Raw genomic sequence first — 12,579 nt, forward strand, 5'->3', positions numbered from 1 at the left:
GATGAGTGGATACGGAAACTGTGGTATATCTACACAATGTAATACTACTCAGCTATAAAAACGAATGAAGTACTGCCATTTGCAACAACATGGATGGACCTTGAGAGAATTATATTAAGTGAAACGAGTCAGGCACAGAAAGAGAAATACCACATGTTCTCACTTATTGGTGGGAGCAAAAAATAAATAAATAAATTCACACGCACACACAAAAAAACCGGGGGTGGGGGGGGAGAGAAGACTTAACAATACAACTCCTTGAAGTTGATACGACAAGCAAACAGAAAGGACATTGTTGGGTGGGTGCGGGGAGAGGGAGGAGGGGAGAGGGAGGAGGGAGGGGGGTTTCGGCAATGGGCCACAATAATCAACCTCATTGTATATCAACAAAATAAAATTAAGAAAAAAAAAAGAAAATTAAAAAATAAAAGTCCATATGAAGATTTGTACACAAATGTTCATAGCAAATTTATTTGTAATAGTTGAAAGCTGGGCCGGCCCGGTGGCGCACTGGAGAGTGCTCCGCTTGGGAGCGCGGTGGCACTCCTGCCGAGGGTTCGGATCCCATGTGGAGACCGGTTCCCGCTCACTGGCTGAGCGCGGTGCGGGCGCAACACCGAGGGTTGCAATCCCGTTGTCGGTCCCCAGTATGGGCGCGACACCGAGGGTTGCGATCCCATTACCGGTCAGTAAAAAAGACAAAAAGGAAAAAAAAAAAAAATAGTTGAAAGCTGAAAACAACTCAGATGTCCATCAACAGGTAAATGTATAAACAAATTGACATATTCATATAATGAATTATTATTTGGCAATAAAAAAGAATGTACTATTAATATATGCAACAATATGGTTGAATTTCAAAATAATTATCCTAAATGAAAGAAGCCAGACACCCACTCCCAAATGATCACATACTATATGATTCCATTTACGTAAAATTCTGCAAGATGCAAACTACTTTATAGTGAAAGAAAGCAGATTAATGGTTGCCTGTAGACTGAACCGGAGGAGGGGCAGTGGGGGAGGAAAGAGTGATTACAAAGGGAACAGGAAGAAATGTTTAGGAATGGATATGTTCATTATCCTGACTATGGTGGTGGCTTCACTGGTATATACATATATCAAAAACTTATCAAATTTTACATTTTAAATATATGTAGCCTATTGTATGTCAATAATACCCCACTAAAGCTGTTGTAAAAATAAAATATAAACACTGTTAATTCAAGTATTTAAATTGCTGGAGTTCTATAGGCCAGAAAATCATTTAAAATAAAAGTTACATCATTAATTTTTGAAAAAATAATAATAGTGGAGGCATGTATTAGAAGGAAAAATATTGGCCATGAGTTGATAATTTGGTTTGTGGTGTTTTTGGGGGCAACTGGCCAGTACAGGGAACTGAACCCGTGACCTTGGGGTTACAAGGTTGTGCTCTAACCAACTGAGCTAACCGGCTAGCCCAGGAGTTGATAATTGTTGAAGTTAGGAGATAGATACATAGGTGTTCATTATACCATTCTCTTTACTTTTATATATGCTTGAAATTTTGCATTAGAAAGTTTTTTAAAAAACTCAAGCACTTCAATTTAAAAACAAAACACTTCTTCACGACTTCCAATTTTATTTAAAAATCAAATTCCTTATCAGTCTTACAAAGGTTTGAGATATCTGGCTCCTACCTACCTCTCTCCAATTACGTACCATGCCACTATTATTCACTTATCCTCATAGTGGGCTTCCATCATTCCGGAATGCACCAAGGATTTTCCTGATTCAGGGCCTTTCCTCTTACAGTTCTTCTACCTGAACCTCTCTTTTCTCATCTCTTCATTTCATTTTCATTCTTCAGTTTGTTACCTTCTCAGAGAAGCCTTTCCTGGCCATCCTTATCTAAGTTCTTCCATTACTCTTTATTATAGCACCCTATTTTATTCTCCTCCTAAGACGTCACAATCTTTCAAAATTTATTTATGTATTTATTGTCTATCTAAGCCTTCCCAAAGTGCATGAGAACACGGATCTTGTTTCTCATGATCACTGAGTTGTATCCCTAGTACCTGGCACACAGTAGGCACTCAATAAATCTGCTGAATACTAAAACTAATAACTCAACACTGGGCATCACCCGATCGTTGAATGTTTAACATAACAAAGGCATACAGAGAACCTACTGTTCGTAAGACTTCAAGTAACACACATACACACCTGAAGTGAGAGGATACATGGTATGATGAGAATTAAATGGACAGCATTAAAACAAAAACAAACAACAAAAAAACCTCTTCCAAAGCCTACTGAAAACAGCAAATAAACAGAGTATTTTCCCCCCAGAGAATTTATTTATAAACAGAAATAAGAGAGTTATGATATTGTCCCTTCTCTAGAAAAAGATGTATAAGCAAAGGGTCCCCCAGGGATCAAGGCTGAAACCTTTCACAATTAACATTTTTAGAAATTATCTAAAAAGAAAACTATCTAGTGAAATCTTCCCAGTTTGCAGATGACTCTACAGCAATAGATAGAAGTACAATGGTACTAGTTGTGTGTGTCCACAAATGTGGAAAATAGCTTCCTTGTAGACAAAAGTAAGGTAATGCAGTAATGGAAAAATAGTCTAAACTATAATTATGGGATGATGAGCTCTAAAGCTACCTGTAACATCACAGGAAAGGGGTTCAGAGTCCCTGGACTGTATTCTGAATACAGCTACAAAAATGCAACAAAGTGCTGGCTGTTAACTATGAAAGCTTTGGAAACACAGAACACATTATCCTATCTTTGTACAAACCAAAGTGTATCTGTACTTAGAATAGAATGAGTTGCAGTCATCACAGCACAAAAAAGGTAAAATAGAAAAGGCCTAGAAAGGTATCTTAAAAGACCAAAAGACAGAGTTGCTTCTGTATGAGCACAGATTTTTTTTTAAATATAAAGGACACTTTAATATGAAACAAAGAGGGCGTGAAATGGTAAATAGACTTCTGCATCAAATCTTAGAAGTTATAAAGCAGTTAGAAGTCTAAAGAAACAATGAAGCATAGTTTTAAAAAAATTTTTTTAAGACCAGGTTTCAGAATCAGAGAGACAGGGGTTTTGAATTCTAGTCCCAGCAGGTTTAGTTGTGTAACCATAAGCAAATCACTTAATTTCTTTGAGCCTCTCTTATCTGTTAATAATAACTATTTCGAAGCATTGCTGTGAGGATATGCACAATGCCTCGCACACAGTATGTTTATCACACAGTACAACTGATTACTTAGGTGGGGAGTATAGAATGAAAGAAAGGACAATTCAAAGACAGTATAGATAAATTCATACGAAACATTTCCATAAGAAACTCCTAAGAGAAATTATGAATTTTGGGCAACACAGCCCTCAATTTTGAAGTTGACATTTTCATGCCTTCCTCATAAGCAGCCTTTTGGAAGCCTCTAAGAATTGAGCTTTTTCACCAAGATGGTGCCAAAGGCACCCAAAGCTGCAGCCAAAGCAAAAGCTGTGAAGGCCAAGAAAGCAGTGTTGAAAGGTGTCCATAGCCACAAAAAAGAAAAAAAGATAAAAATATCACCCACAGTGACCCAAGACACTGCAGCTCCAGAGGCAGCCCAAATATCTTGGGAAGAGAGCCCCCAGGAGAAACAAGCTTGACCACTGTGCCATCATCAAGTTCCCCCTGACCACTGAGTATGCCATGAAGAAGACAGAAGAAAACACACTTGTGTTCACTGTGGATGTCAAAGCTAACAAGCATCAGATTAAACAAGCTGTGAAGAAGCTCTCTGACACTGAAGTGGCCAAGGTCAACACCCTGATCAGGCCTGTGGAAGAGAAGAAGGCACATGTTCGACTGGCTCTTGATTATGATGCTTTGGAAGTTGCCACCAAAATTGGGATCATCTAAACTGAGTCCAGCTGGTTAATTCTAAATATATATATATATATATATATTTTTTTTTACTATTAAAAAAAAAGGAGAGGTAGAATTCTGAACTAGATAGATCATGTGTTTGACCAAATACAACATTTGTTAATTTATAATAACAATTGTTAACATTAATTGATCAATGGACTAAGTAATGTTATTGTTTAATCCTTCCAATATTCCTCTGAGATATGCTCTATATTTTATAGTAAAATGAGATATGTTGTATATTTTACCGTAAAATATGAGACATGCTCTATATTTTACAGATGAGAAAACTGAGGCTAAGAGAGGTTGTGTCATTTGCCCAAAGCTACAGAGTTACTGTTAAGTGGCAGAGCCTACATCTGAACCCAGATGGACTGACTCTCTAGAATCTATACTCTTAACCACAAAGCAATACTGCCTCCTATTCTGCAAGAAATATTAGGTAATGGGTATGCAAGAATGAAGTGGGTGATAAACAAGTGTATAGTAAGTATTCAAAAATGTTGCCTGATGAGGGCAATCCAGCTAAGAATACCAGCAGCTAGTCAGTCAGATTTCGGGTAGTCCCAAGCACAAACACTGAAATAACAAGAACTTATTAATGAGGTTATGACAAACCTAACATAAAAAAGGAAGCCTAAAATTCCCTAAACTATGGTCTCAGCTGTCATAAAGTACAGAAAAAGAGGAAAACATATCACACTGCTAACTGGTGGCATGATGGGTGATTTTTATTTCCAGCTCCATGTTATCTGAATTGGGCAATTTTTTTTTTAAATTTTACAAAGAGCACTCATTATTTTCATAATTGAAAAAGGGCAGGAACAAAAATAAATCTGAGGAAACCTTCACTCTTTATTCACTTCTGATTGTGTAATTCATTGTACCAAGCATGTATTACTTTTATAATTTCAAAGAGTTTTAAAAATAAATAAATCTAGGATATTAGGAAAGGGAAGTAAATCATATGCAAATACCAAAGCAAAAAAAAATGGATGTGATGTAAGAATAAGCAAATTAGGAGCTGCAGTTGGTTGGAAAGAACTGTAGATACACATCAAAGGACTTGGGTTCATACTGATATACACATCAGCATGGATGAATCTCAAAAACTTTATGAACCGAAAAAGACACAAAAGAGTGCATACTGTATGGTTCAAGAACAGGCAAAATTAATCTATGGGGACAGAAATCAGAAGAGTGGTGGGGAATGACTTGAAGGGGGCATGAGGGAACTTTGGAGGGTGATGGAAATATTCTATCTCTTGATTGGAGTGTTGGCTACACAGGTGTTTGTATTTGTTAAAACTCATTTAATTATGCACTTGTATTACTATGTATTTCACTGTATGTAAATTTTACCTTTTAAAATCTCATTTAAAAAAAGACAGGTTTCAGTCTCAAGTCCGCCATTTATTACTTGAGTGACTTTGAGGAAGTTACTTAATCTCTCTGAACCAGTTTACTTCATCTATAAAATGCAGCTACTAACATAATTTATCTCAAGTGCTGGAGACTGACTGTAATGGTGAGAGCACAGTACTTTGCAAATTATTACCCACTGAATGATGAAGGAGCTTTAAAAGTAAAGAGGGAGGCAAAGTTGGTTTTATAATTCCACAGATGTCTTTGATATCAGGAATACTATTTTTTCAAGACTATGAATATTCTCCAAAGGGAAGTTTATTTACAGTTCCCAATTTTGAATGGAAGGGAATATCAATGTGGCATGCCCCAAGACTTTCTTCCACAGAGTTAAACAAAAATTCTCAAGACCCGATATGAGAGAAAGCTTTTTAGACTGAGTACTTGCTAGAACAATGGCATAATCGGCAGGGTTGGGGAGGGGAGATGGGGAGGTGGTGTTTCAATTCTAAATACTTGGGAGTAAAAGAATTGCTCGTTACTTTACTATGCAATTACAAAGGTCAAATTTCACATGAGCCACATCATGTGTGTGTGTGTGCGCACACGCACACATACACCCAGGCATACACATATATATATATTCACTCAAATTGGAACTGAGGTGAACCACTGCTCTTTCTCAAAAGGGCCTCTATATTCTAAAAATAAGAAACTTAATTGTGTTCAACTGGAATTAATTTTACAACTAAAAATGTATGTCAGACTTCTCCATCTTTTACCAAAAAAGAAAAACAGACCTTGAAAAGAAGTATCACAGGCAAAGTTTAATAGCTTCTCTCATCAATCTCAAACGGTTTATTTTTATTAGTATGTGGAACTCATGATGAAAAGCAAATTTTTCTGTGATACTTCTATATATGAACATTATTTTCTCTGTAAGCATTCAACAATTCTTGTTTCTATTCTTCTCTTTTCTAATTCAATTCTGTTTGGTTTCTAAGTTAGGAAGTGTGTTTCATTTACATAAATGGTAACTATTCTGAGATACTATTCATAACCATACATTTGAATTCTCTAGAGTACCATTCATAACTTCAAATGGAACAGGAAAAAAACACTCATTCAACTTCACCTTAATGGTGACTAAGACATGAATGACTATAATGTTATATGTAGAGAGTTGGCAAGAGAGTGAAGTCACCAAATGTTACTACTACCTTGTCATTAATTTATGAATGTCCAAAGAAACCAAGGACCACTGCTTTGACCAATTTGCCAATCACAAAAATACCGAATTTAGAAAAGCATGCCCATTAGCCAAACATTTCTTTTTAGAGTTATAAAGTATCTATGCAGGGACATCAAAAGATACAATATATCTTAGCCATGAGCTCAAAAATTAGCAAAGAAGATCCTGATAAGTACTAACAAGATCTTTACAAAAGTAATGCTGCTTATTCTTTAGGTGTTAAACTTTTCAGCTGTGAGCTTTTCTTAAAAACACTCTTTCATACAAGGTTGTAATATTCTAGTAGTTCTTTACTCTAATCTTAATCAGTGATACAAATTGAATTTACATAGATCTGCATAAATAATTCAGCTATCTGTACTGCTCTAATATATTTAAACCGAATAAAAATTTGAACAGAACTTAAATAATGGGGCTATTTTAAAGTTGTCACCTCTTGATTTCCCTCATTTTCCTTTCTTATCCAAAGTCAGAGACAGAAGACTGTATAACCAGAAAGAAGGAATAAAGGAGAGCATGCACCTGAGGACATCTAGACACTTCCCTCTACTATTCCACTACCCCTACCCCTGTTGATATGACGGTCCTCAACCAATGTCTGGAGACATTTTTGGTTGTCACAACTGGGAGGGAGGTGCTACTGGCACCTAGTGGGTAGAGATGAGGGATGCTGCTTAAACATTCCTGGTCTGACCATGAAATAGGAGAGGAGAAATAAGAACGAAGCAGAAGATATGCATATTTTTAATGGTAAATTTTGATACAAGAAGAGTTTGAAGTCCTGGCCTTTAACCAATACAGAATAAAATACAGTACCTGTCTTCAAGAATTTACCCACAGTCACAATAAAATAGCTTGGAATAGGATGTTACTCCACTAATTTGTAACCCTTTTGCAATATTATCAGTGCTGATGAAATGTAAGAGTTGGTCCTATTCTCAAGTCCAATCACATCCCAATTCCACCTGCAACTCCTGATACATCATTCCACACCCTTTATATTTCCCAGACAGTGAAAGTACCATTCTTAGTAACCACAGAGGCACACCAAGTAGAAGGATGAACTGAGGCCCACAAACCAGGTGGCTATGTGGCTTCCTGAAGAACAGAATTCCTCAAATCTATGCTGTCATGGGGCTTCTTCTAAAGAGAAGAAATGATTTTTCATCCTCCAACACCACCAGTCCACCTCACTCTATTGCAGAGCTGTCCAAGAAAAGTTAAGAGTTAGCCATTTAAAGGAACCACCCAAATTCATATGGCTGGTAAACACAAGTTTCTCATATAGCATGTACTTAAACAAAAAATACTCTAAATATATTTTAGTAAATTCCTTACCAAGTTGTACAAATTGTGGAAACTTCATAAATTAAAAACGAACAAAATTTGGACTCAAATCCCATTCAGCAGTGATTACCTCACACTAAAGACCACCCTGAAGAGGAAAAACAGCTTTAAAATTGTGCAAACATGAATCTACAGATCCTCACATGATGAGTCTTTCTGTGAATTATACGGGAAAAGGTATAAATTCTCTTAATTGCTACACAAAAAATGATGAGCAAAGACCCTCTAAGTTACTATTTAAAAAAGAAGTGGAGGCCATCATACTAACATCTCAAACGGAGACCAGTGAGAGTATTAAAAGATAAATTTTGAGGGCCGGCCTGAGGCTCACCTGGGACAGCAAGGTACTGACAGCACCAAGTCAAGGGTTAAGATACCCTCAGCGGTCATCTTTTAAAAAAATAAATAAATAAAAATAAAAGATAAATTTGGGGGCTAGCTGGTTAGCTCAGTTGGTTAGAGCACAGATTATAACTCCAAGGTCAAGGGTTTGGATCCCCAGCTAACGAAAACAAAAAAGACAAATTCTGGTACTTAAGGAAAAATGCACATCTGGCACATTTTAATTTGAACAAGATTTTTACATGACAGAAACAGAAAATAAAAGGTATCTTCTATATAGGACCCATGATTTTGGAATTAGCTTGGACATACAATATTTTTTTCCTGTAATTGTTCTTGTCATCATAAAAGTTTTACCTACAGAGGTCCACAATCCCTTCACTTCAATTCCAAAATCCAAAAGACTGTGAAAAACAAGTTTTTCATTATTCATTTGGTGGCAAAATCTGACAAGAAATGACACTGCTATTTATACTATTTATTTATCCTAGTTTGTGTAAACATTCAGATTTTTCACTACAGAAATAGTAATGCATTTGATTATGAGGTGCTGCCCCAGACCTCTCTGGAGTATTACATAACATGCACCATACATAACATGTCCCATATTTCTTTTCTAAAATCCAAAAATTTCTCAAATCAGAAACACATCTGGCCTCAAAAAGCTACCCCCTACTTTTGGTCCCAAGTATTTTGAAATAAGGTACTGTGGACAAGTACACTAATTAAGACTAAATCTTCTTATACAGAAAATATAACTAATACTGAGAATGAATGTAGATCTTCACATACAATAAATACAATATCTTAACAACTATCCCACACATACAATCACGGAAAATAAATGTCAAAAAACGAACACAGCATTATGTGTTTTTCAAGTGATGGTGTATTTGCATCCTCCAATATCTAAATCAATTTCTCTTGGTTTGAAAACCACTAATTTAAATCACAGTTAAAATATAGCCAAAGTCTAAATTGGTGATTGTGTTGAAAAAAAGCAGCATCCAATGGTAAATAATTTACCCAGTAAATGTTCTGATTTTTAAAAAAATTCTCTCAGAGAGTTTAAGATTTAGAATTTCTAGAAAACAATTTCTGAACATCAAACCAGTTACAAGTGACTTTCTATGAAAGCAGAGCCTTAGACATGGATAGGAACAGGGACAGCTCTTAAAGATATTTAAACAGGAAGAAGAGTTTCACAGTTTTTTCCTTCCTTCCTCGTTTAGTTGCTGCTTTTCTAGTTTTAGAATTTGAAACAAAGAAATACATATTGGCTCCACTGCTAAGAAACCCTTTCTCAGTAACTTCCTCTTCCAATTTTCTTCTCCACCATTGACATATGAGAACAATACCCGGCCAGTCCTACCATTTTGATTAAAAGCTCTCAGGTTTGGAAAAACTAAAGGCTGCAATTTACAGTACCCAACTAACGCCTACCCCAAGTCCACAGTCTTCACTCATCTAGAAGTCAGATAACAGGGAACAAAGAAAGGAACATTAAGCCTAATCAGAGGCGGGCTTTCACCCAAAGAATTGTAGGGGCCGAAGAAAAACTTCACTCCTAAAGATTCATTAATAAAAAATCACTAACAAATTTAGATCAATAAGAAGAAAATGCATAACAAATTTTATTATTTAACGTGCTGGGATAAGGCAGATTTTTGTACCCCAACAGAATCCAAAGAAATCTGAACTAATAAATGGGAAAGTTCTCCCATCTCAAGAAAACGTGGCCTTCTTAAGAAGGGAGAAAAATTACTGAGTGGGCACTACCCTGAACCAAAAGTCAAGCCTATACACCAATAGCTAGTGAACTGGCCACCGGATGAGGATTCAAACTGAGCTCTAGTAGGTTCCAACATACTTCAAAGTGACTTTTACAACTTAGAAATGATCCTTTCCTAACTTGATTACTTCTGTAAAAGAAAGAAAAAAATAAAGAAAAAGAAACGGTCCTTTCCAACTCACAGATGAACTTATAACTAACCACCTAGAGACTAAGACCCAGTCTGTCTCCACGCCAGAAGTCAAATCAAATGTCTAGGGCCAGAGCCCTCTCCCCATTTGTGACAAAAGAACCTTCCCTACTACTATCTTTTAAGTGGGTAGTGACTTCCCCCCTGCCCAGTGATTCTCAGAGGAAACACCCTAACTTTGGTAAGCTCTGCACTTTGCTGTGTGACCTTGGGGCAAATTACTTAACTCCTCTGAAACTTAGTTTCCTTACGTGTAAATTCTCCAGGGTGACTGTAAAATTTAAATAAGAACGTATGCCTAATCAAGGTTTGGCATATAGTAGGAGCACCATAAATGTTCTCCCTCTTCCTCCTAACCCTCCTGACTTCTGGGCCTAAATTTCAACCTAGCTCCAAGAGGCTCCAAAGGATTCCTTCCTCTTCTCATTCTATGGACAAGTGTATAAAACTTCCCCATCTCAGGTCTAGGATTCCTGGAGAACCAAGAGAACCGGATCCCACCTCATCGTGGTTTGAGTAGCACCTAGGGCCTTCGTGGAAGAATCCCTTTAGCCAACTCTTCTCATTACTCCGCAGACCACCCTACAGGCAGACACATACGCACACACTTTCTGTGTCCTCCCTGCCGCTCTGCAACTTAGCAGGCCAGGGGCCTCAAAGAGCACCACAATTACTTCATGGTTCAGGTATGGAAACTGAGGCTCAGCCTGGGGGAGAAGTTGCCCAAGATCTCAGACAAAAGCTGGGACCCAACTCAAGTACATCTGCCGATAAAGCCCTTGTTTAACAAATGGAGAAACTGAGGCCCGGAGAGGGAAGTGACTTGCCTAGGATCAAACGGCGAGTTGGTGGCAGAGCCAGGTCCGAAAGGGGCACTTTCGCAGCCTCACGGACTGGTGGGCCCCTCCAAGTCTCCGAGGGGGGACTCCAGGTCGCCCCCTCCCTGAGGGGGTGGGGTGGACTAAGACACCAACCCGCGCTGACCGCTCGCCTGTCATCTGCCCGTCTGCAGCAGGGGGAGCGGCACCCACTCCCCCAGGACCCTGCGCGGGTCGGGAGGAGAGGCCCGATCGGGGCCCGCGCCCCACAGCGGGGCCCGCCCAAGGGGACTTGTTGCTCACCTGGCCTTGCGCGGTCGCCCTAAGCGACAGGAAGGGCCGGCCGACCGCCCTCCGCCCGAGGTCTCCTCCCGCGGACCGCCTCTCAGGCTGCCCCACAGCCGGACCCCCCTCAACGCGCTACGCCCCCAGCCGCGCTCGCCCGGCCGGTGTCCGCCATTACGCGATTCCCCGCCTCTGGGACGCAGCCACCCTCCGCCAACGGCCCTGATTGGTTCTCTGCCCCACCCGCCCGGGACTTCCAGGCAGTTCATTGGCCTGAGCGGAATGCCAGTTAAATAACTACGTAAAAGACGTATTCAAAGGTACTGTCCCGGGAGCTCCACCCGAGCGACTTCCGCAATCGGAGTAAACAGCGGGGGACAAACCAAGTGAAGTGAGGGTGGGGATTAAGGTAAATCAACTCCTAAATTAATAGTAGGAAAATCCCACCTGAGAAAGTGTAAAAACTCATACCAAGTGTGTTGAAAAACGAATTCTTCTTGTTAGAATTCAAAGAACCAGTATTTTGGGGGGGAAAGGCAGGAGCCAAGTCTATGAACTTTCTGTGTACACCCCTCAAGTTGCAGGTACCTTTGTCCCTTCACTCCGCGTCTCAGGCCCGGCCGAAGGTAGGATGGGGAGAGTGAGTCATAGGCGCCAGCCCGCCCCTGAAGGATCCATCCGGGGCGAGGCCCGGGTCCTGGGACTGGGAGCTAGTTCTGAAAGACCAGAGTCAGGTGAGCTGGACCCGGGTTCAACTGCCACCTCACTGTGCGACTTCAGACAACTCCCTGAAACTCTCTGGGTCTCAGTCTGTCCTTCTGCAAAATAGGAGCAATCATATCTGCCTCACGTCCTGGAGTGGTAATCGAGGATTCATGCTTGAGTGGGCATATGCGCGTCTTGTTGATTATAAAAGGCTGCAGCTGGATAATAACGTGACACATTCACAGTTAGCAAAGATACCTCATTTAATTCTCTAGAGCAACTCTCTCCAAGGCAAGTATTGTCCTCGTTTTGCAGAAGAGGAAACTGAGTATCCAGGATGTTGGGTGACTTACTCGGGATCACACAGGAAATTTGAAACAACCCTGAGACTCAAACCTATATCTTTTGGCTTCCATTTCTGTATTTCTCTCTTCCAGGCCTGATGTCTCCTGAGAACTACTTTCCTTCCCCATTCCCTCTTCCCTCCTCCATCCCCTTAGCATTCCAGAGAAAGTCTTTTTTTTTTTTTTTTTTTTTTTTTTTTTTTTTTTGACCAGCAAGGGGATCGCA

General features: G+C 39.3%; 1 protein-coding gene and 1 pseudogene across 2 annotated transcripts in view; one reads left to right on the forward strand and one right to left on the reverse strand.

The window, feature by feature from the left end:
* Positions 1–11,491, reverse strand: part of WASF2 (WAS protein family, member 2) — a 79,136-nt gene extending 67,645 nt beyond the window's left edge. For both annotated transcript variants that reach the window (XM_008586361.1, XM_008586369.1), the window contains exon 1: positions 11,323–11,491. The gene's annotated coding sequence lies outside the window, so the exon portion shown is untranslated. The remainder of the gene's footprint in view (positions 1–11,322) is intronic.
* Positions 3,357–3,904, forward strand: LOC103601949 (annotated as a pseudogene).
* Positions 11,492–12,579: the final 1,088 nt, after the last annotated feature.

Source organism: Galeopterus variegatus, unplaced genomic scaffold, assembly GCF_000696425.1.
Source record: "Galeopterus variegatus unplaced genomic scaffold, G_variegatus-3.0.2 Scaffold109, whole genome shotgun sequence".
In the NCBI taxonomy this organism is placed as follows: domain Eukaryota; kingdom Metazoa; phylum Chordata; class Mammalia; order Dermoptera; family Cynocephalidae; genus Galeopterus; species Galeopterus variegatus.